Source organism: Juglans regia, chromosome 13, assembly GCF_001411555.2.
Source record: "Juglans regia cultivar Chandler chromosome 13, Walnut 2.0, whole genome shotgun sequence".
Taxonomy (NCBI): domain Eukaryota; kingdom Viridiplantae; phylum Streptophyta; class Magnoliopsida; order Fagales; family Juglandaceae; genus Juglans; species Juglans regia.
The window spans coordinates 23,215,586-23,227,947 of record NC_049913.1 but is presented as its reverse complement, the minus strand read 5'-3'; the positions used below and the strand labels follow the sequence as shown (position 1 = coordinate 23,227,947).

The window sequence follows — 12,362 nt, the reverse complement described above, 5'->3', positions numbered from 1 at the left end:
TATTATCAATGGTTTTCATTTATTGATTACAACTTTATATTTTCATTTCAGGCATGACCAATGAACCATTGAGATTTGAGTGAAATCCGTGTTTAATATTTATGTAATTATCTTTCAAGGCTATGTCAATATTGTTATTACGTTATAAATGAGACTGTTATAACTTATGGCAATATCATACATGTTTTTTAGTTTTTAAACTATTGTATTTAAGCTTCTTTCTTTCTTTCTTTCTTTTTTTATCTTTTTAGTATTTTTTTTTACAAGTTTGGACTTGGGCTTTGGTGATCATATTTAATAATTTATGTAGTTACATTACATTGTGCTCGATTCGAGCAAAGACTGAAACAATGACCCACAACATGATACTCTTATTAGTCTTATATTTATTTTTAGATCAAGTCGTAGACACACCTACCTCTGTTAATAGTGCCATGTAATGTAATGGATCAAATTAATTTTTGCATATAATTGATGTAACAAAAGAAACTGACCACATTATTATATTAATATATTTGGAGACAATATTACAGGGTTGATGTTGGTTGATATTTTATCATTTATCATGTCAATTAGAGATCGAACCTGATCAAACCTCCAAAAATACAAATTAATTAGAGAGTAAAAATACAAAACATATGGGTCCCAAGATACCTTAAATTGATTGATTGCTCTATCTATACTCTAATATATTATGTAATATAAATGTACCAGTAGGACATTAGGATCACTTAAATTCAATTTTGAAGATTTCGATGGAAATCTACCAACCCTTTTGTTGAACCCATATTCATGGACACAGGTATGTCGTATGTATGTCATTATCTCTCCAAAAGTCAATGTTTAATATTTAAGTAGTTATTTTTTTTTTTAACCCAATAGACAGTCGAAGTCGAACTCCGATTCCATTTGGAGTCAGAGTCGGAGTAAAAATTTCAGCCCCACCTTGCATCTCTGTAAAACTAAAGATAAATTAGATAAGCAATTATCAAAAAAGTGACCAAATATCGAGAAGTCATCCATAAAGACTTCTAAAAATATTTTCACCATGTCCGAGAAGATGAACATCATGCATCTTTGGAAAGTGGCTGGCGCATTGAAAAGACTAAAAGGCATGCGCTTATATGCAAAAGTGCCATAAGGACAGGTGAAAGTGGTATTTTCTTAATCCTCAGGTGTAATGGCTATTTGATTGTAACCGAAATATCTATCTAGAAAATAGTAGTAAGCGTGGCCGGCAAGTCTCTCTAACATGATCAATAAAAAGTAAGGGAAAATGGTCTTTCCGAGTTGTATCTTTCAGTTTTCGATAGTCTATACATACTCACCATCCCGTGACCGTTCTCATCGGTATGAGTTCATTGTTGTCATTCTTGATCACGGTTATCCCTCATTTCTTTGGGACGACTTGCTTATCCATGCACTATCTTAGATTGGATAAATGATCTTGGCATCTAAAAGCCTCAATACCTCTTTATGCACCATTCCTTGCATCGATGGATTCAATCTCCTCTGCGGTTGGATGATCAGTTTAAAATTATCCTCCATCAAAATCTTGTGCATGCAAATTGAAGGACTAATTCCTTTGATGTTCGAGATAGTCCAACCCAAGGCCATCATGTGTTCCCTCAAGACTCTTAGCAACTTCTCTTCCTCTACATCACTCAAGGAACTGTTAATAATAACTGGAAAAGTATAGTCCTAGCCTAATAAAGCATACCTTAAATTTGATGGAAGCGGTTTGAGTTCAAGGTTGGGTGGTTCCTTACTTGGAGATATCGGCAGAGATGAGTAGCTCTTCCACTTTTGGTTTTATTGAAGGAGAAAGGGATGGTGTAGCTTCCAAATATCTCTCACACTCCCTAACCTCTTCATCTTCAGATTCAATAGATGTAGAGTGAGTAAGACATACCTCAAGTTGTAGTTTTGGAAATTCAGCTCCATAAGTCTCATCGGTCATGACCATGTCTTGGTCGCTTATTTGAAAACAAGAATGTACCTCGAAAGGGAGTTCTATAGATTTAAATACGTCAAAAGTGACCTGCTCCTCGCCGACCCTCAAAATGAGTTTCCCTTACTGGACATCAATTAAGGTTTTCCCCGTCGCAAGGAAAGGTCGGCCCAGTATCAAAGAGATCTCCTCGCCCTCCTCCATATCAAGTACAATGAAGTCGGCCAAGAAGATGAACTTATTGACTTTCACCAGTATGTCCTCAATGAGTCCTCTCGGGCATTTAATAGATCTGTCTGCCAACTATAGAGAGATGGTGGTCGGTTTTGCTTCTCCAAGACCTAGTTTCCTAAAAACAGAGAGAGACATTAGATTAATACTTTCCCCTAAGTCACATAAAACTTTATCAAAATATGAATTTCCTATAGTGTAAGGGATCATGAAACTCTCCAGATCTTTCAACTTTGGCGGCAGCTTCTTTTGTAAAATTGCACTGCTCTCCTCGGTTAGCATTACAATCTCATTCTCTTCCAACTTCCGCTTGTTTGATAATATATCCTTCAAAAATTTTGCATATTTAGGCATTTGCTCTAAAACTTCAATGAGAGAAATATTAATATTCAGTTGCTTAAATATACTCATAAATTTAGAGAACTGATTATCAATCTTATTTTTTCTTAATCTTTGTGGAAAAGGAATTGGTGGATCATAAATTGAAGGAGAATAAGTTTAAGTTATAAACTCCCTGGATTTCTTGGGTTTTGCAACCCATTTATTCTCTTTAGTCTTCTCAGCTTGCTGGTTGGTCACATCCCGCTTTGCTTCTTTCACCTCGTAACTCAGTTTCCTTCTTCTCGGACTCCACATTTTCGGCAACTTCTGCATCTCGCTTGGTATTTATTGCCTGTGGCTGGTCATTTGTCTGTCCACTTCTCAATATTATGGCTTTGACATGTTCCTTTGGATTGGTCATTGTGCTGCTCGATAAAATCCATGTTGTCGTCTCGGTAAACATGTTTGAGAACTGACCGATTTGTGCCTCAAGATCACGAATTGAAGCGGAGTTGTTTTGGATCACCATATCAGTCTTTTGCATGTACTGCATAAACATATCCTTAAGTGTCAGCTTCTTCTCTTGATGTGGAAACTATTGAGGTGGTCTAGCCGGCCCTTGATTATTGCTCCATGAAAACTTATGGTGATTTCTCCATCCGGGATTGAACGTGTTTGAATAAGGATTATTTTGACATTGGAAATTGGACACATAATGAGATTGTTCATAACTCGGCTGGGTAAAAGGATTCCCCACTTGACAATCTACACTTGAATGATTCCTACGCAATGATCACAAATAACATTAGTTTGAATAGCATTAGCGTTCATCTTACTTAATTGTTATAATAGATTTTTCATCTGTGCCGCCAATGTGGTAATAGAATCAAGTTCAAAAACTCTTGCTATCTTTCTTCGCATTGCTCTCTCCGCAGATCATTGATAGTTGTTGGATGCCAATTCTTCCAGAAGTTCATATGCGGCTTCATGAGTCATACTCATTAATGCTTCTCCTGCGGCCGCATCAACCATAGATCAATTTGTGAGTCCCAAATCATTGTAAAATGTATGTACTTGAAGCCAGGCTGGGAGGTCGTGATGTGGACAATTGAGTAATAAATCCTTGTATCTCTCTAATGCCTCATATAATGATTCACCCTCAAATTTTTGTGAAGGTAGTGATATTATTCCTTAACTTCGCTGTCTTGGCCAGAGGGAAATATTTTGCTAAGAATTTTTGTCTCAACTCTTCCCATGTGGTGATGATGCCGAGAGGCAAAGAGTTCAACCAAACTTTTACTTTTTCCCTAAGTGAGAAAGGAAAAAGTCTCAATCGAATCATATCATCTGTCACTCCATTGTGTTTAAAAGTATCACAAATTTCTAAAAATTTTACAATATGGACATTAGGATCCTCTTGTGACAGCCTCCAAACTGGACGGTTTGTTTGTTGAATCATTTGAATGATGGCCGACTTGATCTCAAAGTTATTGGCTTGTATAGCTGGCCGCCTTATACCAGATGTCACCCCATTGATAAGAGGACATAGCATAGTCTCTTAACACCTTGTGCTCCTAGTCGGCCATATTAAATTTAGATGCGGCGACCTCTTTCTTTTTCTCTTTATTAATCCGACATAAGGTTCTTTCCATCTCGGGATCGAAAAGTGTATGCTCTAATGATTTAGATCGGGGCATGCACTTCTAATTCCTGACAAGGATAATGAAATTGAGATCTAATTTAAACCAATTTTTTTGTAAAATAAAATAAAATTCAAAGTAGTAAAATTCTAGCTAGTATCAATATCAATAACAAATAACTAATCCCTGGCAACGGCACTAAAAACTTGTTGTGCTGAAAATATTTGCAAGTGCACAGATTCGAAATAAGTAGTAAAATGTTTTTAAAGAAAACAGATATCGAACCTATAGGGAATAATTATGCTATTGAGTATTGAAATTTACTAAATTAATTACTATTTGAAAAACCAAAATTTGAAGAATAGATTATCTAAATTAAACTGAATAAAATAACATTAAAATTAAGATTTTAAAGATAATAAGAATAAATCTAGAACATTTGATTTCACCTAGCAAATTCCACACAATTTATTCTTCCTTATTATAGAATTCCAGTTATCCCAAGTTGATGATAAAAATCCCTTAACTATTCAATATCTTTTCTCGAACAATATCAAAAATATCTCCAACTAAGAAATCCATATCTCTATGTGAATTTAGCTAATTGGAGACTCATTAAGTTTTTTGGATTTTTCCTAAAAATCACACTAATCACGGTAAAATATCTCTACTTTCGCTCAACTAATGGTGTTTAATCCTAGAGCTTTAATAACAAATTACCTCTCGATCTCATTGCGATTCAATATATCGAACAATAATTAGTTAGAAAATTACAAGTATTAAAAATAAGAAATAAACACTCAATCATGAAAATATTGAAAATAAAGTAACTTAGAATATAAACTGTGTATTCATTGCTAGATTACATCAAAACTCTTGAAAATAAAATTAGCTCATAATGAAATTAAAAGAAAAATAATAAAACTAGTGTTTTTTGTTAGAATCGGTTGATGCAACATGTGGCTCTCACCTTTGCCCTCTAGATCCGCCTCCTTGAAAAAAACTTAAATGATAAACTCTGGACTATTGAAATCTAAAACTCAAACTCTCCTCCCCTCTATTCATCCAACAAGACGGGATTAAATAGATGTCAAAACTTAAATCTAGAAACAAGATAAATGCGGCTACAATCTAGCTTAAAGATTTGATAAATAGTTTATAAAAATAGATGTTAATATAAAAGAAATTATCTCAAAAATAACGGAATTATCGAAAATGGAAGATTTAGTAATAAGCGATTTGATTTACGGAGTTCAGGAGGATTTGGTGGTCAGTAGATTGATTGCAGAACTCGGAAGGATCCCACAGGGTAGATGCCGTGTGCGCTGAATATAATTGGTCTCCTCGCTCAATGACCAAGATGTAAGGTTCCTAACCGAGATGAACGACTTCTCTCACTGACCTACCAAGCGATAAAGCTACTCGCCTTTACTAGTTGTTGTCCAAGATGTCGTTTTGGTTGATCTTTTAAGTTGGTCGTTTAGACTAGTCACCCAAACTAACCGCCCGATGCCTTGTCGCCAGTCTTCTCACCTAGGAGGTAAAATATCTCGCTTATCACCTAACTCTTGTCACCAATTCTAGTCGTCATTAGGTCTCCTCGTCTAAATCTCTTCAGCTCTCTTCAGATCTCATCGCCTATCATCGGTCAAGATCCATAGTCTCTTCTTTTGTACCGAAAGGCTCTCCTTTCGCACTAAATATTCTCATTCCTTCAAAACCAAGAAAATAAAGAAAAATATATAGAAATAAAATAAAATCAATAAAATTGAAGAAAAATTGGCACTTTTCATAAATAAAAAAGTAATAAAAATCACACTTATCAACACTCATGAACAAAATGGCTTTATGGAACGTAAACATAGACACCTAGTTGAAACTGGTCTCTCTCTCATGGCTCTTCCATCTATTCCCAAAAAATATTGGTTTCATGCTTTCCAAACAGCCCGTTTTCTCATAAATCAGCTTTTGTCTTCTGTGATCCACAATACATCACCTCTTGAACGTCTCTTTCATAAAAAACCAAATTATTCATTTCCAAAACTTTTGGATCAGCTTGTTGGCTTAACCTAATGCCTTATAACTCTCACAAAATGGACTATTGGTCTAAAATGTGTGTTTTTCTAGGCTATAGCCCGTCCCACAAAGGGTACAAGTGCCTAGATCCTCAATCAGGCCACCTGTATATTTCTCGTAAATCCAATTTGATGAAAATAGATTTCTATTTCAGAGCTCACCAAGTAGTTCACTTAATCTCTTACCCATGGGCCCATCTATCAATGCTCATTTACCTTTGTCTTTGCAGGTGTCCCCTATACATGAGAGCCCACCAACTTCTCAACATTAGCCTGCCACCACATCGTCTTCTGCATCACTTCCGCATGCAACCCAGATAATGGGTCCTTGCTCCCTGCAAATGCTCCAGCTGAACCACCACCTGCAGTGCCTGCACCATTTGCCCAACCGATTGCTCAAGCCAAATCTGTGTCCAGCACACATCCCATGCGCATGAGGTTGCAAAATAAAATTCAATGTCCTAAAGTTCGCCATGACAGCACTGTCACCTATCCTGCTCGTGCCCTTGTTGTTGTTTCTAGCTTCTTTGATTTTGAACCCACTTGCTTCACAACAGCCTTCAATAACCTTGCTTGGAGACAGGCTATGAACGATGAATTTGATGCACTCATGCACGATCGTACCTGGTCTCTCATTCCTGCCCAGCCCCATATGAATATTCTCGACTGTAAATGGGTTTATTGCCTTAAACAGAAAGTTGATGGAAGCATTGAATGACATAAGGCCGGTTAGTTGTCAATGGATTTCACCAGTAGCCATGGCTTGATTACACCAAAACCTACAATCAAGTGGTCAAGCCTCAAACAATCAAACTGATCCTCTTACTTGCAATCAACAGAAAATGGCATGTCCGTCAACTTGACGTTCAAAATGCATTTTTGCATGGGGACCTCACTGAGTCCGTTTATATGGCTCAACCGCTAGGATTTGTTCACTCTCAATTCTCTCATCATGTTTGTCACTTGCGGAAAGCCATTTATGGCCTCAAACAAGGTCCACGATCATGGTTTTCAAAATTCAACAATCAACTCCTTGCATTGGGTTTCACTTCGTCGAAGGCCGACTCTTCATTATTTATTTATCGAATTGCTCAACTGGAACTTTTTGTCCTAATTTATGTGGATGATATCTTGGTCACTGGTTCTACTCCAGCTGCCATTGATGATCTCTTACACAACTTGCAGTCTGGCCTACCCATCAAAGACTTGGGACTTGGGACCTCTTCACTATTTCTTGGGTATTGAGGTTACATTTTTGAACTGTTGGACTTTTACTCTCCCAACATACATATATTTCTAATTTACTCCACAAGACAAACATGTCTGCAGCAAAACCTATTGCTACACCCATGTCCTATGCTCACAATCTTCATTTATTTGATGGGGATCCTTTTCATGATCCGACACTGTATCGTAGCACAGTTGGGGCACTTCAGTATATTTTATTAACTCGTTCGAACTTATCCTTTGATGTCCATAGGGTATGTCAATACATGCATCACCCTACCACAAATCATTGGACTGCAGTAAAATGAATTTTTCAGGTCCTCAAAGCCGCCTCTTAGCATGGACTTCTCATTAAGCCCAATTATTCCACTATGTTGCATACCTTTTCCGATTCCGACTAGGCCGGATGTCTAGATGATCGTCGTTCCACCAGCAGTTATCTCATCTTCTATGGTGACAATCTTATTTCTTAGCGAAATACCGTGCTCTTGCAAATTCTACTGCAAAAATCATTTGGATTCAAGGTCAACTCATGGAACTTGGTGTGTCATTTCCCAAGCCACCGATCTTGTGGTGTGACAACATAGAAGCTACATATCTTATTGTCAATCTTATTTTCCATTCATGAACTAAGCATGTAGCAATTGATTTTTATTTTGTTTGTGAATGAGTCGATAGAGGTCAATTGCAAGTTAGGTTCATATCTGGAAAGGACCAACCTGCTGACATTCTTACAAAACCACTGGTGGCTCCTAAATTCAATCCACTTTAGAACAAGCTCATGATCCATGCTCCACCCATGAACTTGAGGGGGCATGATAGAGATAATTCTTGTAACAGCTTATCACCTAAATTACAGGACAAAGTCAAGAATCCAATATTTGTTACTCCTTCATCAACTCCCGAAGATAGTGTATAGCCTAGCTCCCGTGATTGAAGCTTCTACGCATGGCAAGTATATTATACTTGCAGCTGGCACCTTCCTTGCATGATTTGCACAACTATCCATATATAGATGTGACCCCTGTTGTATATATACTGTAGCTTTGTAATGTTTTGATGTGTGGAAAAATGTTCAATCAATTTATATCTTTTTGTTCCGAATATTTGATAACTAGAGAAGGAAAACAGAGGCAGTAAAAGAGATTGACTTGAACCTAAAATGAACTGCACTGGGATGAACAGGATTGCAGCAACAAAACTGAAGGTTGGAGAATTATTCTCACTTTAGTGTTTTGTATTAGTAAATGTTCTGCCTTACCTTAATTGAGTGTAAGGTATCATATTTATAGATAGCATTGTAGTCAAAGATGTCATAGAGAATTATCTACCCATGAGTTTGAAATACTTGACAAAATTATTTGAAGTGAAAAGATAAATGCTATCTTGAGTTGCAGTTTGTTATGGTTTTCATTGAAGTTGACGGTGATGAGTTGGAGAATTGAGTGACACGCCCTCTCAAGCTAGACGTTATTAAAGAGACATGAAGAAGCTTGTTACAAAGAAATTTAAACCTAGAAGAAGATAATGATCTAGTGAAGATATTCGCAATCTGGTCTTTATTGGAGATTTAACTGAATATTGAGAGTCCCATTAGTGACCATGTCTCGTACAAAGTGAAAATCAATTTCAATGTTGCATGGAATATCGGATTTGAGGAGACACAAGTGACACCTATATTGTCGCATCAAAGTGTCGAAGGTTGAGTTGTAGAAATGCCAAGTCCTCATAGAAGAGTAGTCGGCCGAGAAAGCTCAGCAGAAGTGTTTGCAAGCACCTTATACTCAACTTTGGTTCTGATCTTGCGACAGTGGCTTGCTTTTTGCAGCTTCAAGAGAAGTTATCAGTAAGGTAAATGCAGAAACCATCAGTCAAGCTTCTATCATCTTTGTTTCCAGGCCAGTTGACGTTTGAGAAGGATTGGAGACGTAGAGACCAAGATGGTTTAAGTTGCAAGCCAAAATCTATAGTTTCTTTGAGATAACATGTATACCCCATATTCAAGGGTGTATGAAATCCCACGTTACTTGAGAATAAGAAGTTTATGCTCTTTATAATGGTTCCAATTAGAGCTGTAAAAAAACCAAGAAATCGAAAAACCAATGAACCAAATCGAACCGTCCAATTCTGAACTGGTTCGGTCCGATACCAGTTCCTATTTAACAAAACTGGTTGAAAACTAATCCGGTTCCAATTTTGATTTTTAGAACACCGGTTTGAACTGAACCAAACCGGTATATATATATATATCATTTTTAATTTTTTATATTATGTATAAAATATTTTTTATATGATTTTTTTATGTTATATTATGTGCTAAATTACTAATTAATATAACATAAAAGTTTAAAATCTTATTATTCATGTCTATTAATCTTATAACATAAAATTAATTTAACATTTGATATAACATAAAATTAATCTTATAAATCTTAATATAACATTTAATTATAATATAACATACATTAATCTTATAATTTTTAGTATAACATTATAACTTTAATATAACATATAAATTTTAATTTTATAACATAAAATTGATATAATATGAATATAATATAAAATGAGGGATATGGGCCAATCTCTTGCTAAAGTTTTGTTAGAGTATGATTTTTTTATTCATAAACCTGGAAAAATCGGACTAGACCAAAACCGGAAAAACCAGAAATTTCGGTTTCGGTGATGAATCAGTTCAGTATCGATTTTTAAATTTCCAATACCGGTATATACTGGTTTGATTCTAAAAAATGTCAAAAACCAGACCAGTTACACTCCTAGTTCCAATGAGACTCCAATTGTATGATTGTATATTTGACTAATCCTTTTAGATTGTATGTTCAAATGTGGCTTGGGTATTAGAGCTTATCCCAACCAAAAATGTGAGATTGGAGCCGTGCCACCTACAGCAAACTGACCCAACGAGAACGTCGAGAATTCACATATTGCTTGAGAATGAGAAACTCATCACTACAACAAATTTGAGATTTTGGGACGAAATTATTTAGGGACGAAATTTTTTTCGTCCCTAAAAGTCATTTTTTGGGACGAAATTTAAATTTCGTCCCAAAAAATCGATGAATTTAGAAAACCGTTCGAACGTCAAAATAACCGATCGAACAGTTTTTTCTGCGACGAATTAAATCGTCCCAAAAAATTTTTACCGTTCGAACGTGAAAAAATACGTTCGAACAGTAAAATTTGGCGGATAATTACTTTATTATGGCGGGAAAAGTTCAAAAACGTTCGAACGATAATTTGTTGTGTTCGAACGGAACATATTTGGTGGCAAATCCTGGCAGGAAGCTTTCTAAACCGTTCGAACGGAATATATTTAGTTAGAACATATTCAAGCACCACATTTATACATTCGAAGGTATAATTTTAATCTCGGTACGAAACTCAAAATATAAAAAATATCTATCATATATACAAATTCATTAATTAATTTTATGTAATTAATTTTAAAATATTTTAATGATTTCTTTTACGTTAAATAAGATATTTAGTAAATAAATATTATCAATCACATACATATTAATCAACCAAATAAAGCAAATATTATCAATCAAAATGTCATATATATTGTTCATAATTACAACAAAAGAAAATATAAATAAAAGATAAAAACTATGATGCGAGGTCTCTACACACATCCTCGACTGCAGCTAATTGTGTCTCTACTTGTGTCAGTCGAGTACTAACTGTGACCTGAGTTGCATTATTGGCATTAATCGCTGTACGTAACTCATCAACCTCTGTACGTAACCCAGAGACGGTAGCCATAATCTCTGTACGCAACTCAGACATGGCAGTATGCACTGCATCAATCACTGCTGATGTGTGTACACCGATCTCAGCACGCAATATGTCAGCCAGCTCCTCGCGAATATATGTGCGTGATGTCTCAGGCTGTGTAGATGTCTCACCGGCCGATACTCCAGTATCTCCTGGCTGCCCATCTCTCTGAATCTCAGCCCTATCTGGAACAGCTCCACGAAAACGAAATCTAGAGTGTCCCGTGCTCCGTGATAGGGTGGTGCTGTTGATCGGTGCCATCGGAAATCGAGAACGCTCGGCAGATTCGGGCACAACCCCGGCATGTAGCAAAAATCGAGTGAGGAGGATCCCAAACGGCAGTATATCTGTCGTAATAAACCGTGCCTCTGATCGGATCCTCTCAAATATATAACCAACGAGGTCGATCGGGATGCCACGAGCGACCCGTATCATAAATCTCGCTCGATCCATGCCGACCTCGGTCTTGTGCTGCCGTGGGTCAATATTGTTGGCAATGATCAAATTCATAATCTTGAAGAAAGAAGATAAATCTGCCTGCCTAATACTCTTGGAGCCATCATACACTGGAGCATCTGGACCAACAATCAAGTCCCTGACCTCGTGATCAGCAAGTGTATCTATCTCATCTGTGTAATCTAGTCCCTCGTCCTGAGACTGAGCTGCATCACCTGAGGGACCAGACTCCCGTACTGGTAGGTTTGGATAGGCATCAAGAAGCCTAGGAATACCCAAATATGCAGCGAGTCCATCCGCTGAAAATATAACAGGAGCTCCTCGGACAGAGATCCTATATGCCCCTCCATCGTCTGGGCTAGCAGCACCGAGCTCTTTATAGAACTCAGTAACGATCTCAATGAAGGAAAGGAGCTCCATTCCTTCTTCTCGCTGATCTAAGATCGGTGCCCAACCACGATCATTAAATACTGATGGGAGGGAATGACCCTCCCATATAAGAGCGACAAAATCAGACAGTTTTACCTGTCGCTCAAGTAAAACGGTCCGCTCTCGAACTGTTTGGATGGAAGATTCTCCTGATCTACCACGTTTACGGCCCCGAGAAGACATTATTATGATCCTGCAATTAAAACAATAAAATATACATTCAAGATTAGTGATAAA

At 36.8% G+C, this 12,362-nt stretch overlaps 1 non-coding gene across 1 annotated transcript; it reads left to right on the top strand.

Annotated features, from left to right (window-relative positions):
• Positions 1-3,593: 3,593 nt before the first annotated feature.
• On the top strand, positions 3,594-3,701 carry LOC118344377. The gene has a single exon (XR_004798150.1). It is a non-coding gene; the product is annotated as a small nucleolar RNA R71 (small nucleolar RNA).
• Positions 3,702-12,362: the final 8,661 nt, after the last annotated feature.